We start from the raw sequence: 6,186 nt of genomic DNA, 5'->3' as shown, positions 1-6,186 counted from the left end.
GTATAAATGTTCAGTTGCATGTACATTTGCCATAGCCAAAGTCACAATTCTGTGAGAAAAGTAAGATAAGGATACTAGCCAGCTGACTGGTGGTGTCTGCCACCCGCGTCACCTCGGTGCTCAAGCTGTTCTGGCTTTAATACAGGCCATCAGTGAACAATAAAACATGACTTTTCTGGCAGCCACAGACTCCTTTTGGTGTGCGTTTTTTAATAGGCATTCATATTCAAATTTGAAAAGGTTGATTCTACTCAATCTAGTGGTCAAAGAACTGATACATCACCAGACACTGGAGAGCTCATTTGGTGAACTTTAAAATGTGAAAGAATTAACATATTGTGGCTAATAAACCTACTAGAAGGTTTATTACCCTGAACAATAGCAGGCTGATGACTGTGCTCTCTGTTTTCCCCTTCTACGATAACAGGTCCTGTGGGCATCTTCAGCTGCCTCTCTGCATGTTAGCTTCAGCATCTGCTTCCATCATCATCTTGCCACAAGTTGGTCCAATGGGCATCACATCAGTGTTCGCAAAGATTTGCAGGTGTGAATTAACCTTTAAGTTCAAAGATAATTGTTATAGCCATTTTCTCTTGCATAAGTGCTACCTAAAGGAATATTTTTAAAAAATTTCTTCATGAGAAAGAGCAAACGTTATTGATCCTGATTTTGGCAATCATAGTCACACACCAAATGTAAGTCAAGGCATTTTATAATCATAAACATGGAGGTAAAAGGCTGTGTTTTCAGAGACTGAAGGCCAGTCATGTCACTGTGAGCTTCCATCATGCTTGAAAACATTGCCACTCCTTTACTGATGCTGCTGTTGTGATGTTCCATCCTCATTAGAACACCTGCTTCTACCATAAGCACCAGCCTATGAATTCGTACCCATTTTCCATTGCTGGAATTAATTTAATCATGAAACAGAATACCAGTTCCTTTGCCTTTTCAAAGACATTGGAGATGTCAGGTGTGAGACCACCAAGAAGTCAACACCTTCTGGACTAAGCAGAGGACAAACATCTGTTTTTTGTGCCTACTTACAGTCTGTCACATCTTCCTCTTCTTCTTTCTTCCTACCCAAAGGTCAAGTGTGACCTACAAGCTAAAGAGGACATTTCCTTATGTAAAAGAGATTCACAATTTTCTAAATCTTAATCCATTTTACTCAGAGTCTACTTAAACCCCAGGGAACTTAATTCATTTGCATCCTGCCAAAATATAGGCCGAAAACATTGTAAAAATAGACTTTAAAATAAATTCAGTTTTCTAAAACTATGAAGAAAATATAGTGGGATCAAAACCAAATTCCCCTTGACCGTAACATTTTCCTTCAGGATCATGATTTATTAACCATCTTTTGCTGGTTAAATAGAGTATTTTAATTTGATATCTTACTCGAAATGCCAAGGCCACCTTTAAGGAAACAGGATACAGCTGAAGTATAGAGAGCAATGGCCTGGAACCCAAGGCACTTTCAAATTATTTTCTCAAATTTGTGTGTCATGCTTGTACTGGGGCCATGCGAATTTTCTTTGTGTCATTCCATTTTGTTTAGTATATGTGCTGCCAAAGTGAGCACACGTTATTTTATAAGAAAAATTGAAACAAATATCCTCCATCAGATCCCAAGGTTCTTAACCTTGGCCTTGAAGGTTCTGTAAGTGGTTATAGATAGCTTAACATATCACTGACCATGTTAAAAAAAATTTTATGTGGATACTGGTCCTTATTTATGGCCATGACCAGTTATTTAGGGGACAGGAATCATACTGGCTATTTTTCTAGAAAGAATGTATTATAATGGATTGTTAGCAGCTTGGGCCACAGGAGACTTTATTTGGCTTTTAAGTCATAGTCTATCATCAAGGGAAGCCAAGGCAGGAGTTCGCAGCAGGAACAGGAGCTGTAGCAGAGACCATGGAGGAACAGTGCTTACTGGCTTGCTCTTCGTTTGTCTACCTGACTTTCTTATATAATGCAGGACCATCTTCCAGAGGTAGCACTGTCTGCTGTGGACTGAACCCTTCCACATTACACATCCTTCAATAAAATACCCACAGACATGTCCACAGGCCAATATGATGGAGACGGTTTCTCAGTTGAGGTTTCCTTGACAAAAACCAACCACCAGCAAGAGGAGTAAACAAGAAGATGTGTTTTACACACCTCATGTGATATGGGAATTAGAATATGAAGGCTGCTTGTTGAGCCTGAGAGTATTGCCTAGATGAGATCCTCACCCCATGATCCAGCCATCACTGCTGTGGACTTGAAAAGATCAAAGTAGTTAGTTCTCAAAAATTATTTTTGAATTATTTTCAAGGTAGGGAGCTAACTATATGTAGTTGCTATGTAATTGCTGCTATTTAAAAATGAATAAATCGAAATTATTTTGTATCTCTTAGCCAATGTCTCTGCATATTGAATGAAAAGAAATGGAGACAAAGCAAACAAAAGAAGAGGAAGCAAGGCATGCTTGGAATTTTTTCCCTAGAATAATCAATCAATAAACAAATTATTAGTTAGAGGGCAGATAGTGCCATGTAAACTCTACCCATTGTGGTCGGCTGTAGCAAATCAGTTTGACACTTTCAAACACATAGACTGCTGAATGAAAAGAGGTGGAGGCTCACCTTCTTTGATGACTAAAGTCATCATGGTGATTTTTCAGCTAAGCACATCGTGCAGATACCACTTGAGACAAATTTCAAGTTGCATTAGTACAGTAATACACTCAGATGTCTATCCCAATAATCTAGTTCCTCCTGTGCATGGCATATCCACCCACCCTCAAGAATGGCCAATGTCAACATAACTAAAGCAGAATTTCGAGATTCCTGAAAAGACTTCTCTTTCTCTCTTTTTCTGCTTTCATTGTGCAACAATTTCTCAGGCCCAAATCTTGAGTTATTCTTGACTTGAATTCTCTTTTGTTTTCATTGTGGGTCCACTCTGTCATGTTGTAGTTTCATTTTCCACTGCTGTGATAAAATACCCTGACAAACACAATTTAGGGGGGAAAGTAATTATCTGGATAACCGTTGCTACTTACAGTCTAATGCTGCAGGGCTGTCAAGGTGGCAGGAACTTGGAGTCAGGGCAGTAGTGGACAGAGGGTGAACAGCTGCATGTATACTTGTGCCTAGCTGATCTCCTTTCTCATACAGTCCACGATCCAAACCTGGGGAATGGTGCCATTCACCCTTAGGCTGGGTCTTCCCACATGAAGTAACATAGTCAAGTGTGGTGGTTTGAATAAGAATGGCCCCATAGATACATTTGCATTCTTAGTCTCCAGTTGGTGAACCATTAGGAGGATTAGGAGCTGTGGCCTTGTTCAAGTAGGAAACGTGTCACTGGGGGTGGACTTTGAGGTTTCAACAGCCCACACCAGGCCCAGTCTTACTCTTTGTCTACTGCCTGAGGATCAGGATGTAAGACTCTCAGCTATCTGCTTCCTACCATGACGATAATGGACTGACCCTCTGAAACGGCAAGCAAGCCGTTAAATGCTTTCTTTGATAAGAGTTGCCTTGGTCATGGTGTCTCTTCACAGCAATAGAACAGTCACTAAGACATCAAGAATGGACCCCGGGGTTGGGGATTTAGCTCAGTGGTAGAGCGCTTCCCTAGCAAACGCAAGGCCCTGGGTTTGGTCCTCAGCTCTGGCAAAAAAAAAAAAAAAAAAAAAAAAAATGGACCCCATTGACATGCCCACAGGCCAACCTTAGCTAGACAATCCAATATTGACACTTATCTCCCAGGAGATTCTAGATTGTGTCCAGCTGACACTTAAAACTCATCACTGCACTCCAGTTCATACATTACAACCTAAGCCTTTCGTACTCTGATTTGCTCCAAAGCCTGTGTCACTTCCCTGAGCTACAGTAGACCCATAACAGGTTGTTCTCTGCCATTCTGACCTTCAGATCTTCTCCACAAAGCAGTTATAGATATAGTTTAAAGCATAAACCATTCCTTACCTTTTACACAAATAAAATGTGCAATAAATATTCAACACACTCAAAATGACACCTGGGTGATTCCATCATCTTTAATTACGTGTTAAGAAATTAAAATATGTAATTTTTATAACCTAAAAAACCATTGGTTTTTATGTTTTTGCTTTTATGTGAAATGCCATATTTTAAATACAAAATAAAGGAAGTATTTTTGTGTGTTTTTTTTTTTTTTTTGGTAAAGCATTGCTTCTTTTAATCATCTAATTTGATACACAAACCCTGATGCTATTTGACTATTTGTATTGCAAATTCAATAGTAGACAATACCCAATGACTCTGGGAGTCACTATAATAGAGTGGGAAAGGCAATGTTTTAAACCACAAGACATAGGATTGAGTTTACTTGATAATGAATTGGCTAGTAGCTTTAGCCAGTAGACTTAAGTTTTCTGCTCCCTAACACAAAAGTGAAACCAAAAGTTACCTGGCTTACTTTCATCATAGAATTTTCATGAAGATCAAATACATATTTGAAAATGTTTGTGAAGGGTAAAGCACTTAATGAATAATGGGTAAAAATAATAGAATTCACAATAGCTAAATGATGAATCATAAAATCTGCAGATGGGGTGATGAATAACCTTGAAACACTTACTAAAGTGACTTTGTCATGTGCTTTAATAAATACCTGTATGGATAGAAGATGATGGCTAGATTAGAGGATGTCAGAACAGAAACTGAAGTGAGAGATGTAGAGTTGGAGCAGCATTGCTCACCAGTGGAAACAGCTGTGTGTTGCTCAGAGAAAAACTATCTGTTTAAGTGGCCAGGCTTTCTCACATACTGAGGGCAGTTGGGAGAACAGGGTGGACTATGGGGAGTGGCGGTGCCCATTTGAATTGCGAGAGAACGCTGGCCGGTGGTGGCGCACGCCTGTAATCCCAGCACTCGGGAGGCAGAGCCAGGCGGATCTCTGTGAGTTCGAGGCCAGCCTGGGCTACAGAGTGAGATCCAGGACAGCCAAGGCTACACGGAGAAACCCTGTCTCGGAAAAAAGGAAATTGTGAGAGAAGTTGAACCTGGCAGCACTCTTGAGAAAGCCACAGGCTGGACAAGCTAGAGCAGTGGTTCTTAACCTGTTGTGTTTATCTAAGTTATTCTTTTACCAATAAAGACTTGGGAGTCAGTTACTGGGGTGAATCCTCATCAAAGAAGGGGCAGAGGAGTGACCAGCTGGCCTTCTCTCCACATTTCCATACTCCCCAGACCAAAAAGTAAAAATAAAAGGAAGTCCAAAAAGCCTGCAAATCCCCAAGCCCCTCCCTACTCCTTCCCATGCCTCTCTACCACATCTGGGTCCTCTACATACTCGATGACTGATTTTTGTCAACTAGCCACTGGCTCCACACCCCCCATTCAAGCCACAGTGGAATCAAATATCCCACAATGTCAACTTTCCTAATGTTGCGACCCTTAATTACAGTTCCTTATGTTGTGGTGACCCCCAACCATAACATTACTTTTGTTGCTACTTCATAACTGTGATTTTGCTACTGTTATGAATCACAATGTAAATATCTGTGTTTTCTGATGGTCTTCTTGGGGGTCATGACTCACAGACTGAGAATCACTCCTCTAGAAAATGAGAGGGGACTCTTTCATCTAGAGGAACTAGGCTTCTGTTTTTCCAGTCCTGGAAGCACCACAGTGACTAGAGATGAGGCCTCCATGGAAAAGTTGTCTTCCTAGTGGAAAAATCTAGAGCTGGAACCTCAGCAGGATGAAGAAAAGTTTAAGGATCATTACTCAGTTTAAAGAAGTCCAGTGAGTGCCAGGCACATTGCCAAATCCACTATATACTATTGTGAGTGATCCTCAGAACATAATTTTAGGTGGCACGTTAGTCAGCCCTTATTACTATAATAAATACCTAAGACATTCCACTTATAAAGAGAAAACGTTATTTTGCCTCACAGTTTTGGATTTTCAAGTTAACACTTGGTTGCCATGTTGCTCTGGGGGTCTGTGTCAAGGTTAACAGTGAGCAACATAAGAAGGAGGCGTCAAGGTCCTATTATCTTTTAAGGAAATGTCCCCAGTGACCCAAAGTCCTCCCATAGGATCCTTCTCTTACAGCTTCCACCACACCCCAGTAATGTCTCCCTGGACACCAGGCTGCAACATAGGGACTCTTGGGGATTTAAGATCCAACCTGTAA

General features: G+C 40.7%; 1 non-coding gene across 1 annotated transcript; it reads right to left on the bottom strand.

Moving 5' to 3' along the window:
- Nucleotides 1-1,475: 1,475 nt before the first annotated feature.
- Nucleotides 1,476-1,585, bottom strand: LOC118570141. Its single transcript, XR_004943138.1, has one exon. It is a non-coding gene; the product is annotated as a U6 spliceosomal RNA (small nuclear RNA).
- Between the last annotated feature and the right edge of the window lie 4,601 nt (nt 1,586-6,186).

The sequence above is a fragment of the Onychomys torridus genome, chromosome 18, assembly GCF_903995425.1.
Source record: "Onychomys torridus chromosome 18, mOncTor1.1, whole genome shotgun sequence".
In the NCBI taxonomy this organism is placed as follows: domain Eukaryota; kingdom Metazoa; phylum Chordata; class Mammalia; order Rodentia; family Cricetidae; genus Onychomys; species Onychomys torridus.
This window is presented reverse-complemented; position numbering and strand designations above follow the sequence as displayed.